At 38.8% G+C, this 24,156-nt stretch overlaps 1 long non-coding RNA gene across 4 annotated transcripts in view; it reads right to left on the reverse strand.

The window, feature by feature from the left end:
- Positions 1-24,156, reverse strand: part of LOC122558431 — a 357,678-nt gene that overhangs the window by 209,595 nt on the left and 123,927 nt on the right. Inside the window, exon 5 of one of the 4 annotated variants that reach the window (XR_006314132.1) lies at positions 398-2,953. The exons of the other annotated variants lie outside the window; for them this stretch is intronic. This is a non-coding gene — a long non-coding RNA (uncharacterized LOC122558431). Of the gene's footprint in view, positions 1-397; positions 2,954-24,156 lie in introns of those variants that run through there. 4 annotated transcript variants of the gene reach the window in all.

The raw sequence follows: 24,156 nt of genomic DNA on the forward strand, positions 1-24,156 counted from the left end.
CAGTGTTGGACTCTCCCTCATTATGGGCATTTATGCGGGCATTGGATAGGCATATGGAGGATAGTGGGCTAGTGTAGGTTAGGTGGGCTTGGATCGGCGCAACATCGAGGGCCGAAGGGCCTGTACTGTGCTGTATTCTTCTATGTTCTATGTTCTATGTCAGTTAGCTGCTTCCTTTGAGTCTCACTGGGATAGCATACTGAAATTACTCCTCTGTCACAAAAGTCAAAGATTTTAAAAGTACACAGAATTCCGCATTTACCTAACTTTTAGATCCAGGTTGTCAGAAAGCATGAACCAGGTTTCTGCATGTAAGCAGAATTATTATTTATTTCAAATAAATAGACTCTAGCTACAGGTAAACAATTATGAAGCATTAGCATTTAACTCCCCTAGTTAATATTCTAACCCCCTTATGAATTCACACTCTACACACATACACAGACAGACATAAACAGGAAACAAAATAAGGTTTTTTAGGCAAAAGCAATGACTGGGAAAATATTCAGTGAGATGATTCTTGTGCAGATCAGATATTGCTTCTTAGTCTTTATCTCTGGATGTTTTTACTCATTTGCAGAAAGCACAGGATGAACAGTTCATAGTTGTAAAGATCTTTGATTTATTAATTAAAAGTCACAGCTTACAGCAACTACTAAAGGAAAAGCAAATTGATTTTCTTCAGGCTTAAAATGGCTTTTTTGCAGAGAAGAGGCAGTTCCTATGTTTGTGAAGATTGATGACTTCTCCCTTTCTTGTTCACAGCTCCACATGATTCAACTACCTGGGAGCCAATCTGACAGACTGAAGACCTTTGTCATCAGTAACTGGTCACTAGTCCATGGACCAATCAGCTAATTGTTGCAGGTTGAATCTCCATTTGTCCACAGTCCTTGGCTCTAGCTAGGCTTCAAATTACACTTAAAACACTACTCAGACAAGTAGCTGTGCTTATAATAAGTGTTAGGTTACTTGCTTTCCAAAAGGTGATGGAAGCTCCATCAATCCTTGGTTTTAAAAACTTTTTTTCTCCCTATTTCAGTCCTCAATAAAAAATACAGAAAAATTTTAAAAAAGACTTAATCCCTGTGTATATGCAGTACAACTTCATCCTTTATTCTCAGTGCCAGAGGACTCCAAAATATAATGTGGAGTCAGCAGAGCAGAACAAAGACTTTGCAAAAATTATTCCCTTGCCTCAGAGCTTTCAGATTCAGATCTCTGAGGTTTGGTTATAAAAAGGATGCTGGATGACACCTCACAGAGTCACTGAAGATCACCTTAGATGATCTGAATCAGATAGCATGGGTCACAGCAAAGTTCAGTGCCAAATTCAACATTTATATATAACAAGCATTCAACATAATGTACTTCAATCTGGAGCAAGTGATTCTATCAGGAATATTTATATTCATCTTCTATGGTAGAAACGTCAGTAGATCCAAATAGGATGTTTCGACCACAGAGATTGATGAACCATTTGAAGTGAATAATAGCAACTAATATCTTGAAATCAGCTCATAATGTTTTGGGGCTTCTAAACAGATACAATTAAATCTATGGTCAGCCACTCAGGACCCAGCATAAGTGGAATGTTTAGAATTCATCTTCTGGATGTGTCCTCTCTCTTGGTGACAGCCTATGTAGCTTTCTACTTAGCTCATATACCTCACCTAATTATCAAGATAGAAGAGCAGGCCGGTATATAGATAATAATTTTGTCATCATTAAACATACACAACTGGAAGAAACTCACCATCATATCCATAACATCCTCACTGGAATAAAGTTCACTAAAGGAGAATAGCAGCAGACTCCTCTTCTTGGACGTATTAGTGGAATACACACCTACCGGTGAACTCCTGACCAGTGTGTACAGGAAGAACACCCATACAGACCAAATACTGAACTGTAACAGCAACCACTCCAGCCCCCACAAATGAAACTGTATTTAAACAGGCAAGGACACTCTGCAGCAACCCAGAACTTCAGAGAGCAGAATGGGAATGCTTATTCAAGGGATTTAAACGGAGCGAGTATCCTAAGAGCATTATCCTCTGGTACTTACACAACAAACCTAAAGAAGAAAATGTTACTCAACCAGACATGATAGTGACCATACCTACATCAAGGACATGTCAGAAATGACTACCCAACTACTCAGACCCCACGGAATCTTAGTGGCCCACAAACCAATAAACACCTCTCACCAGCACCAGAAGTTAAAGACCCAAAAGATACATCCAACAGGACAAACATAATCTACAAGATATCCTGTGAGGATTGTGAAAAACATTACATAGGACAAATAGGAAGAAAACTGACTAAATGACTGCATGAACATCAGTTTTCCACTGTCAGACATGACCAGTACTCTCATTTCCACCCACACAGACAATGAAGAACATGAATTCAACTGGGACAATGTAACCATCCTAGCACAGGCAAAACAGAGACACGTGACAGAATTCCTTGTGACCTGGCACTCCACCGAAACTCAACCAACAAACATATTGAACTGGACCCCATATTCAATCCACTCAGATACAGAACCAGAGGTAGCAGAAAACAGAGACACAAATATCAGCCGGACTGGACCACCAACGCTTTACCCGAGGTAAACGGATAATGTCACCTAGTGAGATGACAAAACATCTGCAGAAAAACACATTAGCTCGTCAAAAGATAGCTGGAATTGAGTTTGTGCCTTCAATGTTTCCTCTGAAGTACTGTTTTCTTCGGCAGACTAATTCTAAGCAATCAGCAAGAGAATGACACAGACTGCAGACAATGGTGAGTGTTCCTGGTCCTCTTCTCATTTGCTGTAGCATTAATCATTTTCACATTTTGCTGTGCCTGTCTTTTCATGATGGCAACAGCACATGAAGGACTGTCCATTTTGAACTCCATGGTAAATAGTTCATGATTGGAGGATGGGAAACAAATGAATTCCCTGTAAGAAATACAGAATGCTTTTTTAGTTATATAGCTGAGAAACATTTTTTTCATAAATGTATCAGTCAAAGTTGATGCTTCAGACAAAGCTTGTGGACATTCAAAGCTTGTGAGCTCAATCATATCCCATTTTGACAAACCATGCAGGTAATTATCCCTGTACAAGCATAGGTTGTTGGTGTAAACACCAAGACGGTAGTATTTGCCCTCATTTTTGCATATCTAATAACTTCTATCCAAATATCTTCTGACCACTATACTTTTAATGGTTTTAACTGTGGCACATATGGCATGTATCCTAACCACACAAGTTATGCAGTAAAGAAGTCTACGCAATTTAGGTCTTAGTTGGGTGTCATAGATTTCAAAATTGCATTCTTTAACAAAGCCTTATGAAAGATATTATGGGAAATTTGCCAACTACCAAAGTTTCCTGGCGCACAGAATTTTCTTGGTCCCATGGAGACAGACATGAAGGCAGGACTGGAAAATATAATCACGAAACCTGGCATTTGGGTCAGCAATGCAACATGTTCCTGGAGCTGGGTAATCTATCAGCAGGTAGTAAGTCTGCCAAATTAACTGCCCATTTGTGGGTTGACCAGGAATACTACTGTGATGTTCCCCACTGTGATAGGAAAGCCCCACTTGATGGTCCAGTCTAAAAATGCTTGGAGACTTGTGTGTGTATGAAGCCTCCTCTTCTAAATCCCTTAATTAAGCTGCAGCTATCAGTGGGCCTCAGTTGCTGCATTGCCATTCTATTGGATGGGCTGGCCTTCCAGAAGGATGGTTTAAAGATACATTAAAGATGACTGCTTGGTTTCTGAGGCTGCAAAAGGCATTCAATTCAATAAGTTTTAACAGTAGTCACAGCTTCCAGGCTTTCTATAAACATTAACTACATGAGACAGTCTGAAAGAAGTGTACAATTGGTGATATAACCTTTCCATCCAAGAATTCACACACTGTGATCCAAACGTTTTATTACCAGTGGTGCCAGACTGAACTAAACTACTGAGATTTCTACTTTTCCAAATTATTGAACAATAATCAGCAATATTTTACAATTTCAGTCCCACTGAGTTTTATAGATGCCAAAATTCATATTTACTTTCTTGTAATTTAGTATAGATGTGGCTGATTTCAATTTCACTACCCATTTATAGCAGTGGCGTTAGCTGTAGCTGTCAATAACATCAAACTATAGAGGATAAAATTCTGAGGGATTTTGTAATTCATTTACTCTTGTAGGGCCATTGAATTTCCAAAGTATGGTATTAACTTTGTTTATTCCGTTTTTCTCAGGTTTGTTTTCATTATTCTGCCAAAATAACAGATGTAAAGTGGGTGGACCTTAAAAACAACTCACCTCCAAAATGGTTTTGCTACCCCAAAAGCATATAGAGAATTTTCATAATGTTTAGTGTAATCCAGTTGGATTACAATGGTGTTTATCTATTCTAGGAATATATTTTTATCTTTGGGACAAGTTCTCTTAAAAATGTTTGAATTCTACTTGACCAATATTTCAAATGAAAGACACTGTTATGTCTAATAAATGGTAAGCAGCTAGCAGTGAGCACAATATCCATTTCTATAATAATTTGAAGAATAACATTGCCTGTAGTACAATAAATCAGGTATAAACAAAACATTTATTGTTGGTTGTGCTGTGCTATTTGGTTGATTATGCATTACCTTCAAGAGTAGTTTCAACATTGCCTTTCTATCAAATAAACATAAAATGTTAATACAGCAAGAAAATGTAGAGTGCCATATACCTAAGTGGATCAGTTACTTTTCTGACTTTGAATAATGAGTGCACTCATGCACTGAAAAACAAGTGGAATAGGAGCGGTTATGTTCTGTACAATAACAACAAAGGAATATTTAAGAAGTCATTCTTACCACTAACACAATCAAAAGAAGACAAGTTGTAAATTAACTTCGTACCATGATTGCGAAAGCTGTTCAAATTGCTTTTGGACAGATGATAATATTTTATACAAGTGCTACCAAAATCAGCAAAGGAGGTGGTTCTAATGTGATCTTCACAGACCAATCTAGCTGTATATGTGTAAGGGTTCCACTGAATAACTACTGCCCTATTAAGGCATCCATGCAATCATCCAGCTGGGCCAATTCGATTGTGCTTTGTCCCTGGTCAGTGACTTTGTACAGTTTCTTGTGGTGATGATCCAATTTTCAGCATTAACTGTCATGTTGAACTACTACTACTACTGTTTTCTCACTTTCCTTGCTGTGCTTATTTATGCATTTATTCCATTCCAAGATATTTTTGAACATTCTATCACAACATTGTGGTTCATAACCAAACAGTTGGAATAATAAATATAATGAACTATTATTTGAGTGTCTGTTAAAACTGTTGTTTGTTCAGTCTGTAGAGGACTCAGAAACTAACTTCATTGACACAGTAAATGACTGAGCATTACTATTTGTCATTGGCAAATCAGATATGTAGGGTATTCAAGTTGTTAGGTGAGCAATTTAAAACTGGAGGCTCCACAAAATGCATGATTAACATTACAGTGCAAATATAAAAATTAGAACAAAACAACAGCTGTATGCAAAAAGTTGCACAGATTGTGCATTGAGTTTGTCACTTTTAGTTTCTTTTAAAAGAATGTGGAACTCGGTGATTTGTGTTATTGTTGAACAAATAGCTTGAGTTGGATAAAAATCAATGACATTAAATAACCTATAAAAAGTCATTTTTAAAAAAATTTAAATGTAAGCTCAAGATGGAAAAAAAAACTTAGTTCACTCAGAATTTGCACTACACATCAGTAAACGTGAACATTGCACATTGAGACATCCATCATTGATGACTGCCATACAGAAATTTAGTGTTGCAAGAACCAGTAAACTCAATAATTTTTTTTACAGAATTTCTGTACACCACTTATAACTGATGTACCATCTTTTACAGTATGTGCTTTAACTAAAATTAATAAATTTTAGTTTAACTATAACTTTGACTATAATTAATAAATTCCACATCTAAAATCTAGAAGATTTTTTTTCTAAGATAATGGTTTCTCAATTCATGACATTGTACCAATGTTCTGTCTGAGAGCGGGTACATAGCTGTTTGGAACTAACTGTGCACATAAGGAACAAACAGACTGCACAGAGTCAATATGCCCTTTAAGATGCATGGGTCTTGCAGCAACAAGCAAGCCATGTACAACAAAGATAAATTAGAGGGAACACTTCAATGTACTGTCTGGTGCATCCAAATATGAATGTGAGATGCTGCCTGTTTTGAGTGTGAAACAAAGCAATGTGTTCAACAGAGGATTTTACTGAAATAATCTTAAGATGCCTGTCTACAGGGTGTGTGCCTCATGGTAGAGGTCACATCTCTCCACCAGACTAGAGTGGGCATTTGTAGATGATTTCATTTCAATCCAAATGCCCCCTGTTGAAAGGTTTGCTTCATCAATTTTAGTTCCCAACTCTATACACCAATGTTCCATCTAAGCTGTGTGGCTGCGGCATCATGCTAAGGTTCTGAGGTCAGAAGTCATATGACACCAGGTTATAGTCCAACAGGTTTATTTGAAATCATAAGCTTTCCAAGAGCTGCTCTTTTGTCAGGTGAAGTGAAGAGAAGCACACAGGTGCAAAATTTATAGGTAGAGAGATCAAAAGATCGCACAAATGGTGCAAGTGGAGTGTCGACAAGTAATTCTAAACTAATTAAGATAGAGAAATTACAACAAGTTATCTTGGTGATGGTGTCAAAACAGGACAGTTAGGAAGATTTTACAGATACAGACAGTAAGGTATGGTTACATGTAGCATGACACGAACCCATGAAGACTACCTCAACAGTGATCTTCGATTCATGTCACGCTACATGTAACCCCATCATACTGTTCTGTATTTGTAAAATCTTACTGTCCTGTTTCGATACCATCACGTTGATAACTTGTTATGATCGCTCTACCTTCATTAGTTTGTACAGTTTTGGATTACTTGTTACTTTGGTTAGACCCTCGGAATGCAGCTTGTATACCTATCATGTAGCAGGACTTATATACTTAATGGTAAGGTCCTAGGGAGTGTTGCTGAACAAAGAGACCTTGGAATGCAGGTTCATAGCTCCTTGAAAGTGGAGTCACAGGTAGATAGAATAGTGAAGAAGGCATTTGGTATGCTTTCCCTTATTGGTCAGAGTATTGAGTACAGGAGTTGGGAGGCCATGCTGCGGCTGTACAGGACATTGGTTAGGCCACTGTTGGAATATTGCATGCAATTCTGGTCTCCTTCCTATCAGAAAGATGTTGTGAAACTTGAAAGGGTTCAGAAAAGACTTACAAGGATATTGCCAGGGTTGGAGGATTTGAGCTAGAGGGAGAGGCAGAACAGGCTGGGACTGTTTTCCCTGGAGCATCGGAGGCTGAGTGGTGACCTCATAGAAGTTTACAAAATTATGAGGGGCATGAGTAGGATAAATAGACTAGGTCTTTTACCTGGGATGGGGGAGTCCAGACCGAGAGGGCATTGGTTTAGGGTGAGAGGGGAAAGATATAAAAGTGACCTACGGGGCAACTTTTTCACACAGAGGGTGCTATGTGTATGGAATGAGCTACCAGAGGAAGTGGTGGAGGCTGGTACAATTGCAACATTTAAAAGGCATTTGGATGGGTATATGAATAGGAAGGGTTTGGAGGGTTATGGGGCGAGTGCTGGCAGGTTGGACTAGGTTGGGTTGGGATATCTGGTCGACATGGATGGGTTGGACTGAAGAGTCTGTTTCCATGCTGTACATCTGTATGACTGTATGACTCTATGTTATTCCAGCTATTTGGTTTCTGTCCAGCACCACCTTATTTTTTGTAATAATCTCTCTGGCTCAAGTAATCAGATTATAGGTCATCCCTTTCCTTGCTATTCAGCAGTTGACACTTTACTCACACCGTCGAACACTTTTGATCACCTGCAGATACTTATTGTTCAGCTTGTTGACACTTCACTCACACCATTTGTACAATTTTTGATTGTTCTGCCTATAATTATATGCTTGTGTGCTTCTCTTCATCCCACCTGAAGGAGCAGCACTTCGAAGCTTGTGATTTCAAATAAACCTGTTGGACTATAACCTCATGTCGTGTGATGTCTGACCATGTCCACCCGAGTCCAACCCTGCACCTCCACATAAGGTTCTGAGTACAGTGATCCAGTATGCCAATGCATTCAATGCCACGAATGGACCTCGAAGGTCCATGTACTAAAATAAAAATAGAGGGAGTATTGCTATTCTCTATCAGTTTGTTATTTCCATCAATCTTTACATTTGCATTGCACAGTCATAGAACATAGAACATAGAAAAATACAGCGCAGTACAGGCCCTTCGGCCCTCGATGTTGCGCCGATCCAAGCCCACCTAACCTACACTAGCCCACTATCCTCCATATGCCTATCCAATGCCCGCTTAAATGCCCATAATGAGGGAGAGTCCACCACTGCTACTGGAAGGGTGCAGCTTCTCTATATCCTGCTGTAACCTGCCACATGCTTCCTCACTGTCAACAACTCCTCCGACTTTTGTGTCATCCGCAAACTTGCTCACCCAACCTTCTAACCCCTCTTCCAGGTCATTTATAAAAATGACAAACAGCAATGGTCCCAAAACAGATCCTTGCGGAACACCGCTAGTGACGGCACTCCATGAAGAAACTTTGCCATCAACTACTACCCTCTGTCTTCTTCCATCCAGCCAATTCCTAATCCAAACCTCCAACTCACCCTCAATGCCATATCTCCGTATTTTCTGCAGTAGCCTACCATGGGGAACCTTATCGAACGCCTTACTAAAATCCATATATACCACATCTACCGCTTTCCCCTCATCAACCTCCTTCGTCACCTTTTCAAAGAATTCAATAAGGTTTGTGAGGCACGACTTGCCCTTCACAAAACCATGCTGACTATCCTTGATCACATTATTCCTATCCAGATGTGCATAAATCCTATCCCTTACAATTCTCTCTAAGGCTTTGCCCACAACAGAAGTGAGACTCACCGGCCTATAGTTACTAGGGTTATCCCTACTCCCCTTTTTGCTATCCTCCAGTCTTCTGGCACTACTGCTGTAGACAAAGAGGACATAAAAATCAAGGCCAATGGCTCTGCACTCTCCTCCCTTGCTTCCCAGAGAATCCTAGGATAAATGCCATCAGGCCCAGGGGACTTATCTATTTTCACCTTTTCCAGGATTTCCAACACCTCTTCTCTTCATACCTCAAAGCCATCCATTCTACTTAATTGTGAGTCAGTATTCACATTGACAGCAATGTCCTTTTCCTGATTGAATACTGATGAAAAGTATTCATTCAGTGTCTCCCCAATCTCTTCCGCCTCCACACGCAACTTCCCACTACTATCCTTGACTGGACCTATTCCTACTCTAGTCATTCTTTTATTCCTGACATTTGCTATCCTCCAGTCTTCTGGCACTATTCCTGTAGACAACGAGGACATAAAAATTAAGGCCAATGGCTCTGCAATCTCCTCCCTTGCTTCCCAGAGAATCCTAGGATAAATGCCATCAGGCCCAGGGGACTTATCAATTTTCACCCTTTCCAGAATTTCCAACACCCCTTCTCTACATACCTCAAGCCATCCATTCTACTTAATTGTGACTCAGTATTCACATTGACAATAATGTCCTGTTCCTGATTGAATACTGACGAAAAGTATTCATTCAGTGTCTCCCCAATCTCTTCAGCCTCCACACGCAACTTCCCACTACTATCCTTGACTGGACCTATTCCTACCCTAGTCATTCTTTTATTCCTGAAATTGTGACCTCCGAATGGCGCGTGTTATCATTGACTGTCATCTGGGTGATATCATTTCATTAAGTGACATATTCTTGTGTCACTTGTTATTCTTTCTCTGTTGCCAGGTTGCTGTGGACCTCTGAAACTGATCGTTGAGGTCTGTTCCTTGCAGGTTGTATGTTCACCTTTTCCTGATCAGCCACCTGCAGTTGAAGAATGAATTCTGCAGTTGGACATGTGTGTTTGTGGTTGTGATGATCTGGTCATACACTTTCACTGCAGAAGATCAGATGACAACCACTCCAAGCAGGTCCTAAATTGCCACTTGGTCTAGTTTTTGTTGAGATTGTTTGCAGACTTAATGACACTGCAATATCAATTCTGTCAATGATTTAGCAGTCATGTTGAAATTAAATTTGTTCTTGTTATTTCATCTGGAATTTCTTTTTTAACCACACCTTTCACTACTTCAGAATTCATAGCTTTCTCGCTATTGGAGTTGTTTGTGTGTAGTGTCATTTTAGTCTTCATATTAGACTATTTTCCATACTGTTCATGCCTTTGTTCTTTGTTCAGTTGGTGTATTTCTCCAGTCAAGGAATGGTTTGTATATATCTGTGCAGGATTTATCCAATTACTTTTTGATTCTTCTGGCAATTTTCACTGCCATCTGAGCATTTCCATTTGACTTGGGATAGTGCGGACATGACAAGTGATGTATGAGACCATTGTCACTTATGGCAACGATATTCGGCTGGAAGATATCCTAACCATCTACAATGTGGTCCACAGTCAATTATTTTGTGTACTGCAACACTTTGCAAATTGCTTTTGGCACATTGAAGTTTACAATAAAAAGCTCCAGCTGAGATGAGTATCATTTGCTTGCAGTGGAGTTGGAGCTCCAGATCCTCATTCATGTTATTGCAATACACTTGCAAAGTACAGTAATCTGTCTTCTAGCACCAATATAATGCCATCATAAAATCTTAGCCTAACTTTCCATGTCTTCAGTTTTGGATTGCCCTGTTGATCACTTTGCATGGGTCTGTTAAGGTAATGATGTTGCACAATACACCAGCATCTATCAGAAATTTTATGTTGACCTGATGTTCTCCTGCTAACAGTCCTTATTCCAACATTCATAAACTATGTTTCTCCTATTCACAATAAAAGCTGTTGTACTGTGATTCAACGGAGTCTTCAATTGCTGCCTCTCCAGTGTTCAGCTGTACCTACTTGTTGTGCTTCTTTTTTGTCATATACTTGTGTGCAAAATGACACGCTGAACAAGCTTTCTTCTCTTCAGTACAATTTCTTCCACAGTATTTGCATTCTACTCTTTGTGATTATCCTGCTCCATTTGCCTGAAAGATCTGTCAATATAATGCAAGCCCTGGTCTGTCCTGCTATGAATATGCCATAGCTGTTGATTCACATCATTTGCACTGCTGCACAGGTCAATTATTCTCTTGAGTGTAAATCTGTCTTCTCTCAGTAGGCATACTTTCACTTTCGAATCCCTTATTCCTAATACAATCATGTGTCTGATTAGCCCATGCTTTAATTGTGCAAATTCAGAAGTTTCTTTAAGCTGAATTAATGATATTACACATTGAACAACTGACTTCCTCATTTTGTTCTCGAGTATTGAATACAGATTGTTCACACATAAAATTTACTTACATAAAATATTGCGCCTTCAAAGCTTTAAAATTTCTGCCATGTGTTTTATCTGCTATTCTGAGAATTTTGGAATATATTTTGAAACAGTCTTTTCCCAACAGTAATAAAAACATAGCAATTTGTTCTGGTTTGCTCAACAAGTCCACAGCTATACATTCCACTACTGTTCATGGGAGAATTCTCAGTTATGCTTCATTTCTGCAGTAATTTGAATAGGATCTGGTAGAGAAAAAGCTGCAGCCATTTTCTCTTAAGCAACGTTTTCATTGTGATTCTCATTTTCCTTTTTCAGTGGCAGCCCACATCTGTAGATGTACTTTTTATTTCAGCTTGAACACTCATCTCAGTGCCTCTTCTGACACCGTGTTTACAAAGTACAACATGCAGTGCGTTCAATATGAGGATAATATTGAAGTGAAAACTAAGATATCTGTCTACCGGGTGTGTTTCTTGTGATAAAGACTACATAACTAGAGCAGTCTAGGTTAGGTATTTGCACACAAATACATTTCACTCTAAACATTATTGATTACTAAACATGGTGGCTTTTGGCCTGAATATATCTGTGTGGAAAATGAACAATTTATGGTTTTGCACTTGCAATAATCTCAGAAGTTACCAAATCTGCAGAAGCAATTGTTAGATTTTGGCCATGACCATTTTGGTGTTAGAGTAGTGATAAACAACACAAATTCCAGAAGCAACTAGCAAGAAGATTAGATGTAGTTTGCATGACAGAGAGAGAACTGTGAGGAATTAACTGGATGTGAATACCTTGAGGATTTTTCACTTAAATGAAAATTTTCATTTTAATAGGCGAGCACCAACATAAATTCCAGCACCTCCTTGGCCAATAAAAACTTTAAACATGGTCAATTTTCATATAAAACTTAACTAAAAACTGTCAGAGTACTTACGGTAACTCCATTGCCAGTGGCAAAGCAATTTAAAATGCTATAGTTCTATATATTTTGTTCTGATATCAGAACATCAGTTAAAGGCATGCATTTGAAATTCATGGAGTTGGTACCATACTCTTTCTAATAGAAAATAAAACTGGGAAATATAAAATCAATGCATCAATAAAAAGTCTGCTCCTTTTGACAGTACAGGTCACATGCAGATTGTCTGAGGTCATGAGGAAAATGTCCATCAGTTAGACAACCATATCTGATTTTGATGCAAACATTTTTTTTTCTGTATTCTGTGTGTGACAGACTTCACCGATCATTGGGTTTCACCATTTTAGAAAAGCATTGAAGTTATTATACAACACTTTATGCAGCTGGAATAAATTTAGTCTGCGAAATTAAAAATCAACTGCCTGTAATATCCTGAATTTACTATGTCAATCTTTCCTGAATAGATGTTTTAAATGTCTGTATATAAATTGTTCTCATGTTCAAATAATTAAATTTTATAAATTAACAGAAAGACATCATAAAACTAAATTTTAAAAAAGTATTAGTGAATAATAATTTAAAAAAAAATTCTGCCTTAAGTTCTATTTTGTGAAACTATTTCTTGGTTTGTTAGCAAAAACATTTTCCTTTAATCAAAAATGTTGCAACTCTTTTGCCATAGCTGCATCAAAAGTGTTTGCAAAATGTAAAATGCAGTTTTACTTTATTCATTGGTTACTGTCTTGACACCTACACAGCTGAATGTCTGCACTTTTAGGTTCCAGATATGCTGAATGAAAGAAAGAAGAAGCAAAGAAAGGCATAAGAAAAGAGAAACATTGGGGGGAAATTCAGCTTGTGCTGAAAACAGGCACAAACACAGCATCACGCTTCACTGAGCCTCCTTTAGCTTCTGTTGCAGGCTCTGCACCTGCTGTCCCTGCAATTACTTTCTACACTTACCCAGAACTAGGCATCTTTCATGCATCATGTACACTATTCTATCCTGACACACACATCTTAAAACCAATGCTAGTTCCAACCTCTGTTGCGATGCATGGCTGGCTTGCTGCACTGCCTGGTTCCTTTAAGATTGAAATGCAGTCACATAGTTGTGCATCTTAAAGGGAAAATTGCTTAAATAGGGCCTGTTTGCTCACTGTGGTTATGCTGTTTAGATGGAATATTGCTTACAACGTTGTAGAGAGCAATATATTAACGCTCATACTTTTCTTGTGGGAGATGAACTCAGAGTAGATAAGGACAGAAAAAGGACTAATCAATACCAGTCCTGTGTTCACTTAAAGAGGCTACATTAGAATTCATGAGCAGCCGTGTATCAGGAGCATCACAAAGCTGGAGGATATTGAAGATTTTGTCCATTTCATGCTCCTTTATGTCCCTACTTGACTTTCTTTTACATATACACTGCACAACAACATGGTGATGCTTTGGATTGCCATTCATCACAAATATTCAAATCTCTTTTTCCTGGACCAAGTTGATCTCAGGAGCAACCATATAAAGATAAGCTTGGTGTTACACATCGCTTTACTTTCAGATATACTCGCATATTTAAAGGATCAGTTACAGGGTCTGTACTGGGAGATGTACTGAGCATAAGGTAGAACAAGAAGTGTACAGGGATAGAAGGCTGCAGAATTCAGTTCTTCACACACAAAGAATAAGATTCTGTGCGTGTAGAAAATCCAAAATAAAAACAGAAAATGCTGGAAATACTCAGTAATACGCTGATATCATCTGCATAGAGGGAAGTAGATTTAATATTTAAAGTCAATGACCTTTCATCGACCTAAAGCATGAACTACATTTCTCACTCCACAGATGCTACCGGACATATGGGTTTCTCAGTGTCCTTGGCTGTGTGCAGGCTTGCTGGCAAACAATGTCAAACAGCATGAAAACATCTACCTATAACATGTCAACATGGAAGTCATGGAAACAATGCAGTCAACCACTGGCTTGTGATCACATATATGCATACTGCAATAAGGTTCTGTGCAATGGAGCCTTGAGTAACAGCTCTGACAGCTGTGATGGAAGCTTAGACTTGTGCTATCTTGTACCTTTGTGTTTTGCTGCCTTAAAGCTCTAACAGCTGGCAGGACAGGTGGCACTTCTGTTTATCAGTTGTTCCTCCTACTCCTACATGTCTACTTCTTTATTAGGTAGTTCTGAGGGTTTCTTCCTTTGAAAAACAGTTCTAAAGAATGCAGAATGGAACAATGAATTTGAACACAGTTACAGATCAAAGGTAGGTTGCAGATCAGATAGGATGTCATCAAAGGTTGGAGCAAGCTTGAGGGAATAAATGGCATATTCTATGATTACAGTGCAAAAACATTGAAGGCCATATTGCATGCTGTCTACAGACCGATGCACACAGCAGAACCCCACCTTTTGGGACATCAATTTGAGCCACTGGGTTGAGTCGTTCAATCAAAGTTCCTTGAGACATGTAGATATGATTTAGCACATCTCTGCACCTATAATTGTGTTGCCTACAATAAGTCTCAAACCTGATTTTTTGAAAAGATGGAGGATAGAGAAGTGTAACAGAATAAAGAAATCAGAGACTGCTAAGAGACCAAGAATAGTCTTGCAAGGTATGATGACATAATATCCCATACCATCAGAGAAACAATTAAATCCATCCTCGTTGATGCATAAGTCAGAGTTCTTTTGTGTGAATTACACAACGCTGCATGGTAAATCTGCTCGTCTTGCAAAGCTCCAGAGCTCTGTATTATTAATTGCTGCTGTGAAAGTGTCCTATCACCAACCACTGATTTTTGTGAACAGATTGTGATCCCACCCTTAATGTTCAACTAAACTGTTACCATTAAAACTACATTTTGGAGGTTGGTGCCAGATATTCTGGGAACTGCTAGGATTTGAATGTACTGAACACTCACCAATGCCCTCCTCTTTCCAAATGTCTCAGCTCATCTAAGGAGTCAAGGTATACCCCTTCCAACTCATGCCACCTGCAGGAAATTCACAGATGGATCAGAACAAAAATCCAAAACACCTCACATTTTCACTTAAAGCTCTAACAGCTGGCAGGACAGGTGGCACTTCTGTTTATCAGTTGTTCCTCCTACTCCTACATGTCTACTTCTTTATTAGGTAGTTCTGAAACAAACTATGGGCCTCCTGAAGATCAGGTTTTAATAACTGGATCTCTCTGACAGGGCTTATAGTGTAACACAGGCAGATTGTCCTACATCATTGTGGTATGCTGTGCCCCTCAAAACTTTTACATCAAAGGGTGATGTCCTGGATGCTGACAAGGTGAGGAACAAATAAAATCCTCGAACAATGAAAATGAAGCTGAGAATTAGGAGAATATCCAGAGAAGCCATCCATGACAGGAGGGAAGAGCAATGCTTTGGATGGCCCAAGAGGCCAGAAACCATTATATGATCTCCTGCTTCTAGGATGACTGGGTGAATTCAAATTTTCTTAGATGAGCAACTTTGATGTGCAAACAATCAGGTAGCCCATTGCTTCATGTAAAGGACATGTCTAACTCTTGGCTTTCTGTTCTTCATTTTTTGTCTTGAAGATTAAAGCTTATGTTATCTTTGTTAATGTAGGAATGATATCTTGAGTTGAACCAAGACGCCCTGTATCATTGAAAAGCAGTGAGACAGTGCACTTACATTGAATAATGCTAAAAGTAGGTAGCTCTGAAAGCATCCCAGAGGATGTGATATGAGTCATGTGTGGTCCAGTCTGTCATGAGAGTTATTACACTGCAACAAATTCTCAAAAAGCTCATTTTGATTATTTCTTTATGTGCATCTTTTCAACGCTCCAGAGTGAACAGACAGTCTTAAGTGCCTTAAGAGCTCAACCTGAAGAGGCAAGTGGAAATATATAGTCAAATATGATGGCTTATTTGTAAAGATGTAGCAGCCATACCACACATGCATCCTCAATATGTTTCCTTCTTCCTCTCCCTCCCATTATGTCTAGATGCAGTCCCAACATCCATAGCTGAGGTGGAGAGATTTGGTCTATGGTTGACTTTCCTGATTTCGTAGTCTTGGAAAGTCACCCCCTGGTGTCTTTTGTCATAGAGAGTCTAGGCTTATGCAGCTGTTCTCTGAACATTTTCAAATGTTACTATGTTCCCTGGAATAGCTCTACAAAAGGAACAATATTTCTCTACTGAGATGTGTGGAATAATCGATGATTTGTACACTCACCCATGAGTTGGGTGTAAGCATCAAAGGATGTATGTAGGCCATGGCCTGGCACATTCCTGCACATTGCCTCTAGCCTTGGTGTCCTCTACATTAACATGGAACATCTTGACTCCAGTTCTCAAAGTTAATGTTTAAGTATTCCTGATCTATGAAAATATCTGCAGTCAAAAGCGAATTTTAGATGAACAATGTTTGTTGATTGCAACTCCTTATATCCTTGGGATGTATGAAAAGGCTTCGTATCTCTCACCATGGACATGGCTGAACCAGGTCCTACAGTGTAATAGTGCAAGCGAAAATATATTGTCAAATATGGTGGCTTATTTATAATGATGTAGCACTCATGCCACACATGTGCCCTTAATATGTTTCCTTCTTCCTCTCCCTCCCTTTATGGCAAGATACAGCCCCAACATCCACAGCTCAGGTGGAAAGAGTTGGTCTGTGGTTGACTTTCTTGATTTGGAAGTCTTGGACAGTCATCCCCTGGTGCCTTTTGGGATAGAAAACCCAGGCCTGTGTCAGCCTCCTGCCCAGAAGCAAGCTCACTCTTCTCGGCTTTGAACTGCTAAGGACTTTGAGATTACAGGCAGGGGGGTGTCTGATGGCCAGGCCCCTCAGGAATATTCTAAGAAGAAACTTCCAGTATGTCTATTTGTTATTCCTCTTCCATGTAGGTGCCTGCTGTCACAGTCCTGTCTCCCTGAGGGAAATAGACACCTACAGGGACCGGCTGATATGCCTTCTCCCTCCCTCAACTTGACAATGATTCTGAGCACTTTTAGCTAAATGGTGGCATACAAGACCAAACACAGTCCAGGCAACCACTGAACATTCTGCAAGACTTGGGTCTTCAAGGCAGCTGTCACTCTTTCCATGGACACAGCTAGGCAGTTGTGTGCCAGAGCCACCACAGGAGATATTGGAGGGCTCCGCCATCTTTCATTCCAGGCTACTAAGGATGTCTGGCACACCTGGCTGTTGTTTCCATGCTTGTCTCTGCAGCTTGACCACATCACTTCTGGCTAAGAAACGAGGAACATTTTCTGCATGTGACTGAGCAAATGCCCAGTCTCTAGCAGTGCTCTGAGTACCAGAGACCTTAGGCAATTCTTCCTTGACCAGCTGGGGAGATGTGTGGCTGATGTACATGCCTGATCATGCTCCTGCATCTAATCTATGCATGAGATAAAAGTCGCTTGTGTAACTGGAGGGTGCAGATGAATGCCTGCATTCTTCAAGGGTTCACAGGCTTTTACTTCAGAGGTGGAACTGTGATTGAGAGGTTCAGGCTGTTGCCTCTTCCTTCCGGAGGTTCCTTGGGTACTACTAGCATTTCTTAAGAGAAGTATGGAAATCAGTTGGAGAAGATGGATGAAAGCTTGTGCAGAATAAGAATGAGTTTGCACTAATGGCTACTAGAGAAGAGCACAGCAAAAATCAGCTTATCACATTGGTGGTCCAGCATGGTCTCCCACTCATCCTGGGATAGTCTTGCTCTTCCACAGCCAGTTTAACTATCTTCTCAACCACAGATTGAGAAGCCCAATGTCTGCCATATCCTGCTTCCCCACCTATCTTAGGACTCTCAGCCCAGCTGTGAGCTTACCGTTCCTACAAACAGACAATGGGAAAGACGGAGTATGATGGAAGATGTTGCAAGAGCAGTTAGTTGTCATGCTTGAGCAGGAGAGGCAGCGAAGTGAGATGCATGTGTATTAGCAGAGTTACAGTGATAGATAGACCTGTGAATATGAGGTAGAGAGAGATGGTGCCATCTACCATTGTGGAGCAGAGATCAACCGTCTTGTGGCACTGCTGGTGATCGCTATAGATGATGGAGACAATATTGACCTGTGTTACTACTTCTGCCCAGGCTGGATTAATCAGACTAGGTGGCCTCATTTTGCAATCAGTTAAGAAGTGGACTGTCCACCAGTGCCTCAAGAGTTTTCTCTGGGAAGCAAGGAGAAGGCGTGTCTTTCTTCTGTGACATGTGATGAGACCTCAGAGGCAAGTATTGCAGTAAAAGGAGCAGTTCCTAGCTTGCAGCATCTGAAGTGGTGTCTAGCTGTGCTTGAAATATGGCTGCAAAGCCTTGGGAGCAGAAAGGTCCCAGCAGTAGTGAAAACTTCTGTCTCACTGGCTATGCGATACACTGCTTGTATAATTAATAAGGTGAGAAGCTCTTGATCGTGAAAGATAATTCACCCTAGGCCATGATGGACATAATTTCATGAAACTCTTTCACCATCACTTTTTAACTGCAAATGGGAAAATCTAGGCAAGAGCAATTTGGTGCGTAGGCAGAAATAGTCTTCCAGCTACACAAATTAACTCTGCTTATTTTTTGTAAAATTAACTAAAGCATGTAACACAGCTAAAAAAAAGTCTAAACGTCTACAAGCCAAAGTGACTCAGCAAAGTCCTCTTATTTGTAATCTATACTTCAGTGATTAGTGGCAGTTAGTGTATTGATAAAGGATATTCTTAACTGATAACAGCATGAGGCCACGAAATATAGGACTGTAGGATTTACTGCGCACTATCCTGCACATATTTCTTACAGCCCAAGATTTCGTAATTCAGAAAATTCTAGTTTTATCTTTTAAACTTAAGTGTTGCCTCTCTTCAGCACACACATAAACTGATGTATCTTTTCAGCGTACTGTGTTAATAAAGTTGCTTTATTTGAAAATAATAGCTATCATGTTTAATCAAATTTTGTGACATTTGCACTATGTGACCTATATAAGCCATAATCCATTCCTAAATCTACCAAAAATACAAATATAGGACAATTCTTCTGAAAATGCTTGCAGTAATTGGTTGCAAATCCTCAAATTAAATACTGAAACCAACATTATGATAAGATTAATAAAACATGCCATCAGAATTTGCAATAGGCAACATATCTTAGTTTTTAAGGCTCTGATCCAGAGTGTTTATTATTTCACAAAGTTTTTAACCAATACACTTTCAAATGACACTAATACTGAAAACTTTAATAATATTCATACAACATTGGACAATGGCTCCAGGGTCTAAATATACCAATTCATTCATCTTGAAACTTTTAAGAGGACATATGACTTAATATCTTTGAAATCAGTAATGGATTACCAACTCAAACATTTTGTGCTAATGAGTTGTATTAACTTACAGTATCAGTACAGTAATTATAACAGTGGTTGGTTAAAAATACAGACAGTGAACCATTACAGCTAAAGTGATTCATCACCTTAACAGCACTGAACATTTCCAGAGAATGATAACGCTGAAAAAAAACCTTTGTCTAAATTCTAATTAATATGCACATGTCAATTAAAATGGGTTATTACCTTGTGCCACAGGGTCACTGTGGCAAATAAATTTCCTCACTAGTCAAATTTTATAAAAATTAGACATTGTACATGCATGTTAAAGTGAAAATCATAATTAGTGCTTCTTAGCCACATTTTGCATATATTAACTAAGGTTAATTGTTACTGAAAACTACATAATATACCGGCTCTAAATGTTTCAGTCTTCATATTTCACTGAAGAAACTGTTACTTGTCACAATATATGCGAATTAACTTTACAATCAATGATCATTGCAGATGATGATAAAAAAATCAACAATTGCTCAAATTTTCAAGTTAGAATACTCTTGAATACAAATTAATGACAAAAAAGTTGCTATGGCCCACATGACAGAGTCTTAAACATAATCAAACAATTATGAAAGTGAATGCTATCATATCCATCAAAAAAGCTCCATTTTGTAAAGTGACAGAAGAGAATCTTTAGACAAGGTTTGGAAATAAGTAGAAAAATATTTTACTAATTTTGAAGCATTACATTTCTCAAGTAATGTTCACTTAAGCCATTCAATTGCATTTTGTTGCCCATCAATTGAACTATTCGAGACTGCAACAATAATTGTTGCAAGTTTATTTCTCATCTTATCATTTCAACAATGCTGTTTTCTCTCTGTTCTTATTTTATATGATTACTGTTTCTACCCACTACTGGACAAAGTAATTCTCACAATGACTTTGATTAGCACAGTTATATTTAGATTATTTCAGATCAACATAGTAACTGGTAAACTGTGAGATGTGCACATTTGTCATATTTAATGGACCATATTTTGCTTTGAGCAATGAGCTTTTGCTTACTGGATCTATACTTGTCCATATATTTGCCAAAAAATGAAAACAAAAATTGCCATTAGTAGGACATCCAAACAACGTGGCATTCTCTACAGAGGTTTTGAGATCTTTACAAATAGGGCAAACAATTTAGTATAACATTAACCAAGCAAATTGAAGAACTGTTAAAAAAACGGCACCATGACTGAAGTTGGCATAGTGAAATGAGAGGTAAAGAAACACAGGATGAAGAGATTAAAAATAAATCAAAAGCAGGAAAAAGTCACATGTTGGTTTAAATCAATAACAATAATTAAAACCTAGAATTAATGCTTGATAAAGGTAACATTCAATGCTAGAGAGGTTATTAGCAGTAATTAGGATTTATCAATGTGTGAAAAAGGTTCTTAGATGGGAAAGGATAAACTCTGACACTTATGTTGAGTGTAGTTCTTATCCATTATGTCAATGCAAGAACCTCATACTGTTCAACACATTTGTATGGATAGTCAGATTGAAAGAGGTTATGTTCATACAGTTTATGAAGGAGTGGCTGTAGCTCAAAACAGTGACTTCCAAATTTCCAATTTTAATTGCATATGTCCACTCACCAAATGTTGCCATCAGTTTCACAATTATTTTAACAGCAAAATGTGTCACAACAAGTGGAATATTTTTAAAGATCTCAAATTCAAGGTCATGGAAAGCAAAGAATCATATGAAGGAACTGTCAACCAGTATTCTTCTCTAAGAAAACAATAACTAACATTTTAACTATAATCAACTATTTCACGAGCAAAGAATTTTATAAAGTGGTTAAGTAATTGCATATCATGCTGGTTCCTTATATTTACTTTAGTCTATATCTTTTGCAAAACAAAACTATAATGGGTCTGATGTTTCCAAATACTGAATCACACATTTTGATTGTCTAATGTCTCATATTTTATTAAATTAAGCTATTATTGCTGAGAATTTATTTTGAATAAACTTACATTGTAATCTTAAAAACCAACATTGAAGCAGCATCACCAATAAATTCATACAACATAATTGAAATCCTTGGAATGGAACAGATGATACAAAAGCATCAATGTTAACACAGTACATCCAAGGTGAGAGGGGAACACCCTGCTGACAGCTGAACATAACTCTCAGGCTATTTTAACTTCTGAGTCTCATTATAATATAGTGGAATCACTGAGGTTCAGATTAGGAAGATTTCATAAATTCCCAAGAGCAACAGGGATGAGTGCACCTTATTTGGCTCAACCCACAACAGTACCTCACAAAGCTCTTGAGGTACACCTCCCAATTTTCAACAATTGCTATCCTTGAGTCAAAAGGTTATATCAGAGCACCTCTCTCTTATTTACTAGCATATTTGTAAAGCGATTTCAAGAGGAGTTGAACATGCTTAGTGAATGGACAAGAACATGGTAGATGGAACATAATGGAAAAAAGTAGTTTGTTTGTTTTGGTCGGAGAAACAGATGTGCAGAGTCTGCCTTAAAATGATAAGAGACTGGCAAGTGTAGATGTATAAAGGGATCTTGGTGGTCTTGCTGATAAATCACTGGAATCTTAGCCTTTTTTGCAGGAGGATTTAAGTGCAAGAGGAGTGAAGTCTTGCTTTAATTTTACAGAAACTTAGTTACACTGTTCCTAAAGTACTTTGTGCAGTTTTGGACTCCTTATCACAGGGGGGATAATATTCCCATAGATGGAGTGCAATGAAAGCTCACCAGCCTTGTTTTTGGGATGGGGGATCTGTTCTATGAAGAGAGATTGGACAAATTGGGTCTATAATCTCTAGAGTTTTTAAGAATAAGGTGATCTCATTGAAACTTGCAAAATACTTGAAGGGATAGACACGGTAAATGCATGGATGTTCCCCCTGGTTGTGGAGTCTAGAAGAAGGATTTTAAAAGTAAGGACTTACATCAAAGATGATTTTTAAAAAATTTTATTCAGATTCTTGAGAACCTTTGGAGTTCTCTATCACAGAGGGTTGTGAAAGGTCAGTCTTTGAGTATGTTTAGAGACTGGTAGACTTCTGATTAACAATGGCACACAAGGTTATGTGGATGGGGTAGGTAAAAGGGATTGGAATGTTCACCAGCCATGATGGTATTGCATGGTGGGGCAGATTCAGTAGGCTAAATGGCCTATTCCTATTTCAATATTACTACTTACTTACCAATCTTGTCTACTTCTTCTCTAGATCCTGCAAAGGCAGGACGCTCTGAAGGGCTCTGTTAACATACAACAATATGGAAGAATTTTCATGGACATTCCTCGCACAATATCTACACTTCAATGTTGGAATTCCTATAACATCTTTAATTATGATCTTGGGCGGCTGTTATGGACCAGGCCAGAACCCCCCAAAAAGTTTTAAGAAGGTAGCCCAGATTTTAATTTTTTTCTCATTTTCTCAGTGGTTAGTACTGCTGCCTCACAGCGCCAGGGACCCAGGTTCGATTCCAGTCTCGGGCGAATGTCTGTGTGGAGTTTGCACATTCTCCCTGTGTCTGCATGGGTTTCCTCTGGCTGCTCTGGTTTCCTTCCACAGTCCAAAGATGTGCAGGTCAGGTGAATTGGCCACGCTAAATTGCCCAGTATTAGGTGTATTAGTCAGAGAGGAAATGGGCCTGGGTAGGTTATTCTTCGGAGGGTTGGTGTGGACTTGTTGGGCCGAAGGTCCTGTTTCCACACTGCAGGGAATCTAATCTAAAGGCAGATGTAAAGTGGAGGGATGCAGCTGGTCAAACCACTCAACTTTAAACAGAACAGAATTTATTTAAACAATACCATTGAAATGCAAACAAAAGAAAACAAAATTTAGAATAACTTAACTATTTGAAAACCCAACAGACTCTATCGCAACTTAAGAAACCTATTCCAATGCCTGCAATATCCCATAAACACACCCCTTGGCAAAAGGTAAATTAAAACACAGGTTCTTACAGGCAGGAGAGATTTCAGACAGAAAGTTCAGGTAATACCTCTGTTGAAGCATGGTACCTCTTTTCCCAGCAGTTTTTTTGACTACCTGCAGAAACTAAACCAAACTAGAAAAAATCTGAACTGGCCACCATCTCCCCCACCCCCTTCCCCCTTTCATTGTACATGAAAAAAATACCTAAAGACCTCCTCTGATTATTGACTTAGGTAGTTTCCATTAGCCATTTTGGCACCACTGCCTTTACAACCCCTCTTGAAACAAACATAGGACAACATACCCGTATTAAATGGGCAGTATTGTCACAGTGGTTTCACAGCTTCCACTGTATGTTGCTCCAGAATACTAGAGTTATGGATGGGTGTTATGAGCCAAGTCTGAAGAGAGCATCAAATCCGCCCCCCTCACCCCCACTAAATATCCTGTCATGTTCCTCAGGATTAACATATGATGGATTA

The sequence above is a fragment of the Chiloscyllium plagiosum genome, chromosome 17 (assembly GCF_004010195.1).
Source record: "Chiloscyllium plagiosum isolate BGI_BamShark_2017 chromosome 17, ASM401019v2, whole genome shotgun sequence".
In the NCBI taxonomy this organism is placed as follows: domain Eukaryota; kingdom Metazoa; phylum Chordata; class Chondrichthyes; order Orectolobiformes; family Hemiscylliidae; genus Chiloscyllium; species Chiloscyllium plagiosum.